The following is a 14,378-nucleotide window of genomic DNA, read 5'->3' as shown; positions in this document are numbered from 1 at the left end:
TTTAATTGACCCTGACTTGGGAATGGGGTCCTCTCCTGTTGAGGTATTAGAAAATCCTACACACTTGGGAGAATTAAAAAAAAGAGTGACATGAACTTTGAGTGGTAAGGCAAAAACAAAATTCAACTTCATAAAACTCCATTCTCAGTTTAACACAAATAATTAAAGATGGTTCTAAACCACATTTCTCAAGAAACAAAAGCACAGACATTGATGATCGTATAACTAATGTCCTAAAGAAGATTACATCTACCTCATGCCAACAGTGTCCACTGCCCCTTAACTTCCTCATTCTCTATTAAATCCATTAAAATATCACCAAGTACTATATTATATTAAAATAACTATTCCAGTTTCCTCTTAGACTACACTAATTACTAAATTAGAAAGTTTACATTTGGGGACAGAATTTAATTCTACAGACTCTGCTTCTGCTCTGTCAGTCTCCTATTGTCTGATTATATCTGTTCAGGACATGAAGAATAAAATGCAGACAGTCCCCTTGGTTTACTACAGAACTGTAACCGTTTGTAAAAAGGACTGAGACAAAGCTTTGACTATATGGAAAGAGCAAGGAAAAGTCCAGTTAAATGTGAAAACTACTGAAACCTGAAATCATTATCAAGACCTGCATCTAATAATGGTAAGACTTGTTAATTTGGACAAAAACAGCCATATTACTCAAAAGCAGCCCAAATACGTCTAGCATGGACAAAAGTTCTTGGACATGAACAGGCTACTGCCAAAAACACCATCAGACAAAATTTACAAGTCAAAATATTGTCAATGACATCAATCAAAATATGTTTGCACCTCTTCCCTGTAACACTCTTCCCTTTCCTAACCCTCCTTTTTACTGTACCTCTCTACAGTATACTGGAGTATCCTACATAGTGTACCTCTCTACAGTATACATACGTATCCTACATACTGTACCTCACTACAGTATACTGGAGTAACCTACATACTGTACCTCTCTACAGTATACTGGAGTAACCTACATACTGTACCTCTCTACAGTATACTGGAGTATCCTACATACTGAACCTCTCTAGAGTATACTGGAGTAACCTACATACTGTACCTCTCTACAGTATACTAGAGTATCCTACATACTGAACCTCTCTACAGTATACTGGAGTAACCTACATACTGTACCTCTCTACAGTATACTGGAGTATCCTACATACTGAACCCCTCTACAGTATACTGGAGTAACCTACATACTGAACCTCTCTACAGTATACTGGAGTAACCTACATACTGTACCTCTCTACAGTATACTGGAGTATCCTACATACTGAACCTCTCTACAGTATACTGGAGTAACCTACATACTGTACCTCTCTGCAGTATACTGGAGTATCCTACATACTGAACCTCTCTACAGTATACTGGAGTAACCTACATACTGTACCTCTCTATGGTATACTGGAGTATCCTACATACTGCTTTAAAACTGAAAGGTTTAAGTATGCAAATTGTGGGAAAGACTTGACACACAATACAGCTCCTTTCCTCACACTATTCACCAATTAAATCTTCATCTTGGAAGCCAGATACTCTATGCTACTCTAGCATACATTTTTAATGTTACACTAATGCTCTGACCATTCACACCAGTTTTTACAATGCACTAATTATACTTAAAAATAATCCCAACAAATGTGAATTACTTCAGACCCACTGCAAATATCCATCTTCTAGCAAAATATTCATGATAAAATTATCTATACATACAAAAGGATGACATTCTCACTAATAAGTAAAATAGTTTTAGGACAAACTCTAGAACTATGATTGCTGTATACACTCTAAAATGAGGTATTTGAGAACATGAATTAAAATAAATGTATAGTTGCTGTCTTTTTGATATGAAAAAGGCACTGGAATCTGCAGATCACACTCTATACTTGAATGAACTTCAAAGCTGCTGCTTTTTCTTTGAAGTTACATACTGTTTCTACGCCTGTCTCTCCAGCAGAACATTAATAGTGGCTGGATATAACTGATTCTCTGAACCAGAAACTGTGTAATATGGTGATATACAAGGCATAGTTCCCAGACCTCTGTCATTCTCTCTGATCAGTAATTGCATCCCATTGGATCACCCTCCAATCAACAGAGTGGTTGTATGAGAGCTGGGCGCAGTAATGATCATTTTTCTAAAAGTAAACTAGCTGTAGTAACCTCTTCACTGTTAAAGGAGATGATTATACAGCTGGCACTTGCATCATAAATGAAAATTACCTGATGTCATCTAATCATTAATAGGTTCATATGTTCATATGAAAGTACTAGTCTAGCTGCCCTTGTGTGCCATTTTAAACCAGCCAATTTTCCTTTTTGAGCTCAAAATAACATATCCTATTTGGTTATTGATTAGCCATACACATCACATGGTCAATAATTATATATTACCTCTAATGAGAATAACTGGGATCATACCATAGATATTTAAGGGAACCATACATGAAACAAAGCATTTAGGAGCTGCCTCTGTCCATTAGTAGTACAGGGAGCAGTCCTGGGGCATGTCCATCAATTCTGGGTTGGACATGGCCTTGTATGTCAGGCAGAGATCACCTCTGAGTAGGCAGTATGCAACCGAGTACAGCTGGAGTGTCTTCAGTCGAGCTGCATAGGGCATCTGCTTGAGGCCAGTGATTCTCTTGGTGAGGTACTTCTGTGGTCTTTCCAGTTGTTGCAGGTGTCTTGTAAGGTACATCCCAAATGGGGCATTGTACTCTATGATGGGTCTGATGAGTGATGCATAGAGGGGCCCAATGACCTCTTTCGATCTGGATGCAAACCCTTTTGTGATTAGGTGGGCCACATAGAAGGATTTTCTAACCACTTTGGCAATGTGATTATCAAAGGAGAGGTTACTATCTACCTGGGTCCCCAGATCCCTTATTACATCTTCCTTATTTAGAGGGCTATCACCTATGTGGTAGTTAGTGGGTACTTTGTTTTTTCCAGAGGGGATGACTATGCACTTTTTGGCATTTAGCTTGAGGCCATGGTTTTGACACCAGGTATCTGTCTCAGTGAGACCCTTTTGGAGGTAGTCTGTGTCAGCCGGAGCGTCACTTATAGCCCCTAGTTTGCAGTCGTCTGCGAACTTGGTCAGCCATAGTCCTCCTGTGCTTGCCTGTACCTCTGAGAAGTATATGCCGAACAGGAGGGGTCCTAGCACTGAGCCCTGGGGAATGCCACTTTTAACCGGTTTAGAGTCAGACCTAGCTCCTGCAACTCTTACCATGTGGGTTCTGTCCATGAGCCAGTTGGTAACACATCTCGTGATGTAGGGGTTTATGTTCAGGCTGGTGAGCTTGTCTATAATACCTGAGTGGGGAATGGTGTCGAAGGCCTTTTCAAGGTCTAGGTAGGCTGTGTGGACCACCTTTCCCTTGTCTATAGCCTTGGTAACTGTCTCAAAGAAGTCCACCAGGAATAGGAGCATTGATCTGCCCTTAACAAAGCCGAACTGGGAAGGATCCAGTGTTTGGAGGTTTCCAATGTCTCTTTTAATGAGATCCACGATGATGCGCTCCTTAGCTTTGCAGACCAAGCTAGTCAGGCATATAGGGTGATAGTTCCCGGGGTCCGTTGTGGCTCCACCTTTGTGGAGTGGAATAAGCGTTGCTGTGTGCTACTCTGTGGGCACGTAGCCTGTGGAGAGGCTGAGTTTAAACAGTGTGTTTAGGTGAGGGGTTAGTTCATCTTTGAGCTCATGTAGGACGCAGCCTGGGACACTGTCCGGTCCCATTGATGCTGGGTTTTTGTCTTTGGAGAGGACTGTTTTAGCCTGAGTGTCTGTGATTTCAGGGGCACTACATTCTTCTGGTATAGGGCACTACATTCTTCTGGTATAGTTATGGGCTCAAAATCCAAGATCACACAATAACAGGGAAAGTGAAACTTCCTTACTCCTGCATTTCCTGATCTTCCCACTGATAGTATTTATCTGCACTGTTCTGGTTTCATTGTGTATGTTATGCAACCAATATGGAAATATATATACATATATATATATATATATATATATATATATATATATATATATATGGGTTTACTTTGACTCACGGAAATAGCACTTCACCAATTCTTAGTTGGCCAACTCCACTTCACTGAAATGGCTTTAAACTGAAAGCGCAGACTACTGAAATCCTTTCCCTATGAAAGGAATCACTTGGCCACCAGGGTGAACTTTACCCTTTCTCCAGTGTAGTACGATCTCAAAGTTGTTATATTTAAGTAGGGGGGTGTGGGGGTTGTGGGGGAGAAGCCCTCCACTTGGGTGGGTTTAGTTTTGGTCCAGTGAGGTTTTTTTGTGGTGGCCAAGTAGTTCCTTTCACAGGGAAAGGAGTTTGGCAGTCCTTGCTTTCAGTTTAAAGTCATTTCGATGAAGTGGAGTTGGCCAACTAGGAATTGGTGAAGTACAGATAAATGAGCATGTTTTGATATAGTGAACATATTTTTACAATGGTTCATCAAAATGTGTTATCTGATCTTTGTAGTTTTATGCTGAAGATAATCAAAAACAAAGATACTTATCATATGGAAGGTTATTTAAAATTTCTTTTATCTTTGTGGCATGCCAAATTTCATCCATCCCTGAATCTATTGACCGATCTTTTGTCTCTGTTAGGACAAGAGCTGATTGCCGGAAACCATCACCCAGGCAGCCATCAGGGATTTTTTTTTCTTTATATAGTCCCGGACCCCTCCTTTGCCTGTACTTGTAGATGCAGGAGTCTACTATGCCTTCTTGAGTGTGTACCTTCCTGCAATTACCCCATGAAGGCTACTGAGACAGAGCTTGACAGAGGCAAGCACACATCTCTCAACAAACTAGGAGGTTTAACTGCAGCTGGCATGACTATCAAGCATTAACCACTCCATCTCACTCTCCTCTGCCCATAACTTCCAGCACCTGACCAACTATCCATACTCAACCTGTGTCACACACTTAATTCCTCCATGCCACATAGTTAGAGGAGGTGCTGTGCTCTCATACTTCATCTCTACTTACAATTTTATTCCAAAAACTAGATTATTTTCTTTACAAAATTTACTTCTGGATAAATCTAAACTATAGCCTAATAGCAAAACAAATAGAGATTATAAGATTACAAAAAATCAGAAGTGAAGAAGTCTGACATGTACTCGAAAATACCTTAGTTTCACTCATGATTAGGGAGGGATTAGCCTGACTGAACAACATTAATACGTAGTGGACTAATGAAGTTCTTTATTAAGCACACCATTAACAAAATGTCAGCATTTATCCAGCAAATATAGAATATATAATCACCCAAAATATTGTGCAATGCCCACAGCTGTAGGCTGTAGAGAGATATCAAACTCCAGTCACACTGCATGAAATTACTCACAAGCCACCAGCAAACCAAAAAATAAATAAATACCACTGGCAACAGTTCCAGGGTTTATTCAACAACTTTAGCACCTCAGACAACACAGCCTTCAAGAAAATAGGGTTCATATTATGTTATTGAATTGTTAAAAGTTCAAACATCATATGGTCGAACCCATATGATCGAACTTTTAACAATTCAAAAATGTAAAAATAAATAAATAAACAACACAAAAAACCTACCCAACCATTTTAAGTAGGAGGCAAGCCCCCCTGCACCCAACACGTGGGGGGCTGTGCCCTCCACCCCCCGCTCTTTAAATATACCAAATCTGAGATCGCCCTACAGTGCAGGAAAGGGAAATCTTCCCATTCCACACTGTACGGAGATCTCCGTTGAAACATTTGAACTGTTAAATGTCCAATCATATGGGTTCAACCATATGACTTTCAAACTTTTATCAATTCGACAACATGATATGTACTCAAGAAAATACACTCTCCTTAAGCACACATAGCAATAAAACAATAAAACAATTAATAAATCAAGCAATCAAACCTTCATTATATTAAATATCTCCAATTAAATTCACAATTAAGCCCATGAGGTGCAAGAGTATTGTATTTGAGTATAAAGACAGATTCTTTAAATAATAACTTTTCCTTTAACATAGCAGCATCACCCAATTTTCATAGGTTCATAGGTTCATAGGTAGGTACTAGGCTATTGGCCCTAGGGCCTATATAAGCCTAGCCAAAAATGTACCCTGGCTTTCGTCACCCAAGAAAATTATTTTCCTGTGCCCCTGTCGAGCAGAGCCACAGAAGTGATCCCTGGGGTGAATTTCCTATTTCCCATCCAATCATCAAGATTTTTCTTGAAGAGTGCTAATGAGGAGCTCTGTTTGACATAGATAGGTAGTCTGTTCCAGAGTATGGGAAGTCTGTGGGACAGGAATCTATCCCTCCAGCGTGTTCTGTTTATTGTGGTGACAAGGTTTAGGTCCCTAGAGCATGTAGCTCTGAGGGATTGGTATTTCTTTAAGTGGAGCATGTCCAACAGCTCTGGGTTTGACATAGCTTTGTATGTTAGGCAGAGATCGCCTCTGAGTAGGCAATATGCGACGGAGTAAAGCTCGAGTTTCTTGAGACGGTCTACGTAGGGCATCTGCTTGAGGCCAGTAATCCTCTTTGTGAGGTATTTCTGTGGCCTTTCCAGTTGTTGTAGACGTCTTGAGGTACATACCAAAAGGGGCGTTGTACTCTATAATGGGTCTAATGAGTGATGAGTAGAGGGGAACAATGACCTCTTTTTTTCTGGATGAGAAACCTTTTGTGATGAGGTGAGCCACTTAGAAGGATTTCCTGACCACTGTGGTGATGTGATTATCAAAGGAGAGACTACTGTCCACCTGTGTCCCAAGGTCTCTTATCAAATTTTCGGTGTTAAGTAGACTACTAGCTATGTGATAGTTCATGGGTACAGAGTTTTTACCAAAGGGGATGACAATACGCTTTTTGGCATTGAGCTTCAGGCCATGGCTTTGACACCAGGCATCTGTCTCATTGAGGCCCTTTTGTAGTATGTCCACATCATTAGGAGTTTTGATTATGGCTCCTAGTTTGCAGTCATCTGCAAACTTTGTTAGCCAAAGACCTTCTGTGTTAGCCTGTACTTCAGAGAAGTAGATACCAAACAGGAGAGGACTCAGGACTGAACCCTGTGGTACTCCACTTGTCACTGGTCTGAAGTCGGATTTGGAGTCTGCTACTTTCACAGTGTGGGTTCTGTCCATGAGCCAGTTGACAACCCATCTTGTGACATAGGGATTTATACCTAGTTTAGTGAGCTTATCTATAATTCCAGAGTGGGGGATGGTGTCAAAAGCCTTGGCGAGATCTAGATAAGCTGTGTGAACCACCTTACCCTCATCTATGGCTTTGGTGACTGCTTCAAAGAAGTCAATCAGGTTTAGGAGACATGATCTGCCTTTTACAAATCCGAACTGGGTAGGGTCCAGAGTTTGGAGATTACCAGTGTCTTTGTTTATGAGTTCCATGATGATACGTTCCATAGCCTTGCAGACCAGGCCTGTCAGGCTAATGGGGCAATAGTTCCCGGGGTCCGTCATGGCTCCCCCTTTGTGGAGTGGGATAACCATCGCAGTGCGCCATTCAGTGGATTATAAACACTTTTTCCAAAATAGTTGCTTCTAATAACTTATAGTCACTATTGTGACATTCCATAAAGTGAGTAGCTACAGAACAAATTTTTGTCTTTTTATGTCCCTAATATGTTCCTGTAACCAAGTCCTAAACATTCACTTGCTTTCACCAATATATATCAGGTCACAGGGGCACTGCAGGGTATAAATAATGCCCTCAGTTACACATGAGAAGGACCCCACCAAATCAGACTTCATACTATTTATTCTATTAAAACCTGGTACTACAAATTGACATACGTTACACTTTCCACAGGGAAATGTACCTTTAGGTTTTAAAGCAAGAGATAAACTTTCTTCAGGTAATCTAAAATAAGGTCTAACAAGTCTATCATTTAAACTTTGTAATTTTTTGTAAGAAATGGAGGGGTTGTTACTCAAAAGTTTACATAATTTTTGATCATTAGTTAAAAATTTCCAAAAATTCTTAACTTGTTTCCATATTTCATCACTTAAAATATTAAAAGTCATTATTAAATAAATACATTTTATATTGGGCAAAAACACTAATTCTATCAAATCTGTCACTTTTTATATAATTAGAACTATGCTTTCCCTCAGTAATTTTATCTAATGTTATCTAATTGCACTGCATGAACATGTTGGGGAGAGTGACTGGTAAACGAATACTCAGAGTTGTAGAAAATAAGAATAGAGATACGCAGTTTGGATTCAGATCTGGATGCAGCAGAACTGACCTAATGTTTGCAGTGATAAAAATAGGGGAGAAGAAGGAAGAATTTAGAAAAAGGTCAAACTGATCATTCCTAGACTTGGAGAAATGCATGAGAAGGCCTAAAGAAAGTTGATTCAGGCAGAGCTGTGATGGTTGAATGCCCCAGAACTATTGGTAGAATTAATGCAGACTATGTGCAAAGAGCCAAAGCACAAGCAGTGTTTGGACTCAAAAAGGAGTTCCAAGTGGGAGTGGGTGTTCATCTGGGTTCAGTAGTGTGCCCACTGCTGTTCATACTGGTGAGAGACTGTATTAGTAAACAGGTCAAAGGGGATAGATCAACCAAGCATAATCTGAACATGGACTTCCGCAAATGAATGCAAAACTATGAGCACATGGGATAAAACTGTCTACAGCAGTAAGGGGTAATAAGCAGAAGAATATGAACATACAGAAGGGAAATAGTGGAAAACATTAACAAATTCAAGTATCTTGGTGGGAGAAGCCGAGGTGAAGGTATGTCTGAATAAGAGGGTCAGAGCTACAGTCAGAAATGCTACAGACAAACAGCATGGAATGTGAGATAAAATAATGCCAAAGAAGCTGAAAATTTACGGGTACAAAGCTGTGGTATGTGAACAGAAATCTGGAAGACAGTTGCCGAAGCTTGAGATGATGATAATGAAGTGTCCAAAATGGGTAGCAGACAAAGAAATGAGGGCATCAGAATGGAAGTCAAGGTAGCTGCAGTTTCTGTGATGGTCAAGGAGAGCAGATTGCAATGGCTTAGTTATATGTGTGGAAAGTTAATTTAAAAAATTGGAATATACAGAAAGAAGCCAAGAGAAAATTAGGATGTCCAGCCACAAGATAGATGGATTGTGTGAAAGAAGACCTGCAACAGTTAGGCAAGTTAATTGAAGAAGATAGGAAAGTGTCACTGAATAATGAGAGGTGGTGGAAGTTGATGTAACACCCCAATCCTATGTAGAAAATGGGAAAAAGTGGATTGATGATGATGATTTTCATATAGTAACAATATAAAAGTTAACTCCTGGATAGCCAGTCAACAGTGCAACAAAACGGCTCTAGAGGATTTGCGTTGCATTGACTAATGTTGCCAAAAAGGCATATAAATATTTGACAGTGATAATCAGGCTGAGGACCTAACTTACTCCAACCTACACCAGGGACCATGCTAAGAGTAGGAGAGATCTATGTGCTGCTATTGGCAAGTGTATGCCTACCATAGAGACCAGCAACTGTTCTGAGTCAATAAACTACTGGCTGGCTGGTGTCCAGTTGCCCAGATTGAATTACCTGGAATATCTCTGTTCAGTAAAATCTTATCATAAAATGAATCAAACTGTCAAACATGAACTGAGGATTGATGCAGTCAGTATAGGTTCAGTGATTGCATGATGATACAGGAGACAGCCTAGTAGGGCAGTTCAGATTCAGATCAGGAAGCAGTCCCACCGATCCAATTTTTGCAGTAGGACAGATAGTTTAGAAGAAGCTAAATATGAGAAAAAAGTCCAACTGAGCATTTCTGGACCTGGAGAAAGTGTATGACAAGGTCCAAAGATAGCTGAGTTGGTCAGTCTTGTGATGCTTCGAAGTCTCAGAAGCACTGATAGATTTAGTGTAGGTTATGTACGAGGACCCAATGACACAAGTATGGACAGTGTTTGGGGTTCCCAGTATGACTGAGTATGAATCAGGGTTCATCTCTGAGCCCACTGCTTATACCAGTGGTAGACTACATTAGCAAACAGATCAGAGGGGACCGATCAACAAAATCGCTGTATCCAGACAACATGGCATTACAGGCAGACTCTGAGCAAGAACGTCAGTAATGAATAGGGAAATGAAATGCAAAACTGAGGGCACATGGGGTGAAAATTAATATAGATAACACAGTTGTAATTTCAGAGATTAAAGAAAATCATGAGATGCTTAGAACTGAATTAGAAGGGAAAATACTGAAATGAGTTAACAGCCTCAAATGTCTGGGTAGTTGTGGAGAAGAGAAGTCTGAATGAAGAAGTAAAGGCTAGAATCAGGGGGGCTTCAGCCAACTGGCACAGAAAATCAGGGGTATTGTATGAAACAAGAATGTGAAAGAAATTGAAAAGCAAGGTGTACGATGCAGTGGTGTGACCAGTACTACTGCATTGTACAGAAACCTGGGCAGTAAAGGCAGAGTAGTTGAGGAAGCTTGAGGTGATGGAGCTGTAGTGACTGAAATTGGTAGTAGGATGTACACTATGGGACAGAATAAGAAATGAGGACATCAGAGCAGAAGACAAAGTAGCTCCTGGCAGTGAAGGTAGAGCAGTTGAGGAAGCTAGGTATAAAGTGTTTAAGATGGGTGGAAGGATATAGAAGATGGAACAGAAGAAGAAATGGAGGAAATCAAAACTGAAGCCAAAATACCTCAAATTGTAGAAAAGTTCAAGGAGGACAGATTAACATGGTTTGGGCACATATCCAGGAAAACAGAAGAAAATTTGGTGAAGAAGATTTGGGACAGACAGGCAGAAGAAGTCAAGAGGTAATGAAGGTGTCCAGTAAAGAGGTAGATGAATTGTGTGAGAAAAGACCTACAACATTCAGGCATGACTGTCAAAGAAGGGGAAGAATAGCAATGAATAGAGAGAGAGAGATGACAACAGCTGACACAACATCCTTACCCCATAGGGAAGATGGGGAAGTACGGGGATGATTATTATAATGACTGATGATATTAAGAAATACTCAGTAGAAGCTCTGACCTGCAGCATCCAACCATCCTATTGTTTAATGTTATTAATTCTTAAATGAATATTCAGTATAAATGATATCAATATGCATGCAAAATTATATAATTTATGTTGGTTCTAGTTATTATTTCATTAAATTTATTTTTATTCATCACTTTGCATTCTGTAGGAGAATTTGCTAGGCAGACATTTTTACGTAAATTATACAGCTTCAATGTAAATAACTAAAATGCAATGTTAATTCTTTGTATTTCTTCATATGAGACTTTGCCTGTTTTGATCCTTTGGTGTCTGTCAAATAATAAAACCAGAAGTGTTGTTTGAAAACTTTCTTGATATAATGTTGAGTGCTTTGAAAATGAATGATGAGCGATTTTTTTCAATAATAAAATGAACTATAGATAGCACATCATGGTTAGTGCTGCACAGTTTTCAAAACTTAACCTTAATTGCAGCATTTATTAATAATTTATGTATATATTTACATAACATAACCAACATAAACTGCAGCATGAAAAACATTGTAAAATGGATAAAGTAGCATGTTAAATTGCAACTGTGATTTATGAAGTTTTTTATGTGAGATAGTTTTGTATTTATTCATGCTTTCTGTTTTAATAATACAAACATTTTTGCATGCTATACATATTTCCTGTTAAGTAAAGGGAATTAAACTAATTTCAGCTGCCTACTTGACAATTTGCCACAATTCAAGTTAAGCAGGTGGTGTACCAGAATTTAAAAGGATTGTTAAACAAAGAGATTTTATTTCCTGGTTTCTGCCTGCAGGGAAGGAATAACAAAAGAATATCACAAACCAAACAGCAGAAGGCAGCCCCTACTATAAAACCCAGCTTTTAATTTCATATAAAAGCTATGCAAATCAGAGAAAATTCGCCATTTGTCTCACATTGGTTCAGCAATTCTTTATATTTATATTTTGTAAGTAATAAAACAGCTATTGCATAAGGAACAGAACTTGGCCACCTTTTTTCATTAAAAATGGTAAAAATGTAGGATTCCCCAACTGAACGTGTGTTTTGCTATAATATAATTGTAAAGTACATTGTAAAACACTCATAATATGTAGAATTTATACTTAATTTCTGAATGTGCACACATTCTGCTGCTGTCTCACTGTATGTTTATGTGCAGCTATTGCTGAAAGTCTTAGAAAATCCATGCAGAAACTGAGAAACTGTTTTATCATAGCACAACTTTCTGAGAAATACTAATGCTTCAACGTTGCGTAAAGTGTTTAGTATTCCTTTATACATTCCTTTACCCCAAAATGACCTGATGGTGACCTTTATACTAACAGTTTTGTTTTTAATTCTTGTTTTTTTCTCTTATGGTGTCTGTGTTCCTATAATATTCCACCACCTTGACACAGTAACTCAAGTGTTTTATTTTCCCTTTACATATAATGAGATAGTTCTGTTAGTCAATAGCTTCTTTTAGATTGTATTCCAAAGTAACATAACTGAAAGGCTTTATTTTCTTTTCATATTTGTAGCTGCTAGGAACCTTGTTCACAGTCCTCCATATTGTCTTAATTAAATGTTGGCTCTAACAGCACTGATCAATAATCTATAATTGGCAGTGGGCACAAAACAGTTAAAGCAGCTCCTGGCATTCTACACCATCATCAGAGTTCTACAAGTATATGGATAGAAACACTTTGCTGACCAAAGATGAGAACACTGATCAGTTTGTTTATGCTGTATAACAGATTCTTGTTTTCTTTATGTAAGATTTTCCGCATTAACTGTATGAAAAGAGTATTACAACAGCTTCTGCATTAGGGCTTTACAATTTTCTAACACCAGCTGGACACATAGAGATGTACAACCTCTGCTTTCTTACTACCATATCTCCGGTACGCTGCCCCGATCACTGCTAACTTTCAAGTTTCACAACCGGCCAAACTTGAGCAATGCCATAATAAAATAGAACATTTCTCTGCCTAGACCTTAGAGAATTAAACTGGGTAAAACTACCACATCATGTAGCTCTTCCCTAATCCCTATAACCAAACCATCTAATACTGCAGGTGACTCTCTGTACTCAAATACTGTAGCTAAACTGTGCGACCACATCCTGTTACCTCTGAAATCCATTCAGAATGCAGACTCACTTAAAATACAACTAAAACTTCAGCCATCAAATCCATGGATCTGCTCCTGTACATCTCTGGCACAAATGTCACTGTTATCTTCAGCTTGACATATAGTCAAATCATTTCTCTTCATTCAGAATCCTATGTCTCACAACTGATCTTCACCGATACCAGACATATTACTAGCATTTCCCAGCTATACATATAAATATATATATATATATATATATATATATATATATACTTTTGATATAAGCCTTATAATAGACTTGTATGTTATTGTCTCTTCACCTGGTTTACACTTTTTTTTGGATGCAATCCCTTTACTTATGAAATGAACCAAGTAAAAGGCTTTTCTGACCACTGCCACCACATGATGGTCGAATGTGAGATTGTTGTCAACCTGAGTACCCTGGTCTCTTACCACAAATTGTGTGCTTAGGGGGTTGCTGTTGATGTGTGAATCAGTAGGGGGCCGTGTTTTTGCCTAATGGTACGATAATACATTTTTTTTCATTTAACTCAAGGCCATGACTTTGGCACCAGTTGTTGCTGTGAGACCCTCTTGCAGTATGTTAACATCAATTGGGGAATCAATGACAGCACCCAACTTACAGTCATCCGCAAAGTTGGTCAGCCACAGGCCCTTTGTCTTTCCCTGGACCTCTGAGAAGTATATGCCAAACAGTAGGGATCTGAGGACAGATCCATGGGGAACACCACTAGTGACAGGTCTGCTGCTGGAGGTGGTGGTGCCGATTTTGACCCAGTGGGTCCTATCTGTGAGCCAGTTGGCCACCCATCTGACTAGATGGGGATTAACACCAAGTTGTGTTAGCTTTTCGATGAAGCCCGGGTGGGGGATTGTGTCAAAAGCCTTGGCCAGTTCAAGGTAAGCTGTATGTACTGACTTTCCTTCATCCAGAGCCTTGGTAACAGTCTCAATGAAGTCAAGTAGGTTCAATAGGCAAGATCTGCCCCTGACAAATCCAAACTGAGTGTAGTCAAGTGCTTGGAATTGCCTATGTACCTGTTTATGAGATCCATAATAAAACACTATGAATTTACAGATTAGACTTGTCAAACTGATGGGGTGATAGTTTCCTGGGTCAGTAGTTGCACCACCTTTGTGCAAGGGTATGACAATGGCAGTTCTCCACTCTGCTGGAATGAAGCCTGTAATTAGGCTGTGGTTGAATAGGGTGTTCAATGG

The sequence above is a fragment of the Protopterus annectens genome, chromosome 6.part0 (genome assembly GCF_019279795.1).
Source record: "Protopterus annectens isolate FY-2018-M chromosome 6.part0, PAN1.0, whole genome shotgun sequence".
Lineage (NCBI taxonomy): Eukaryota > Metazoa > Chordata > Ceratodontiformes > Protopteridae > Protopterus > Protopterus annectens.
Note: the sequence above shows the minus strand (reverse complement) of the source record.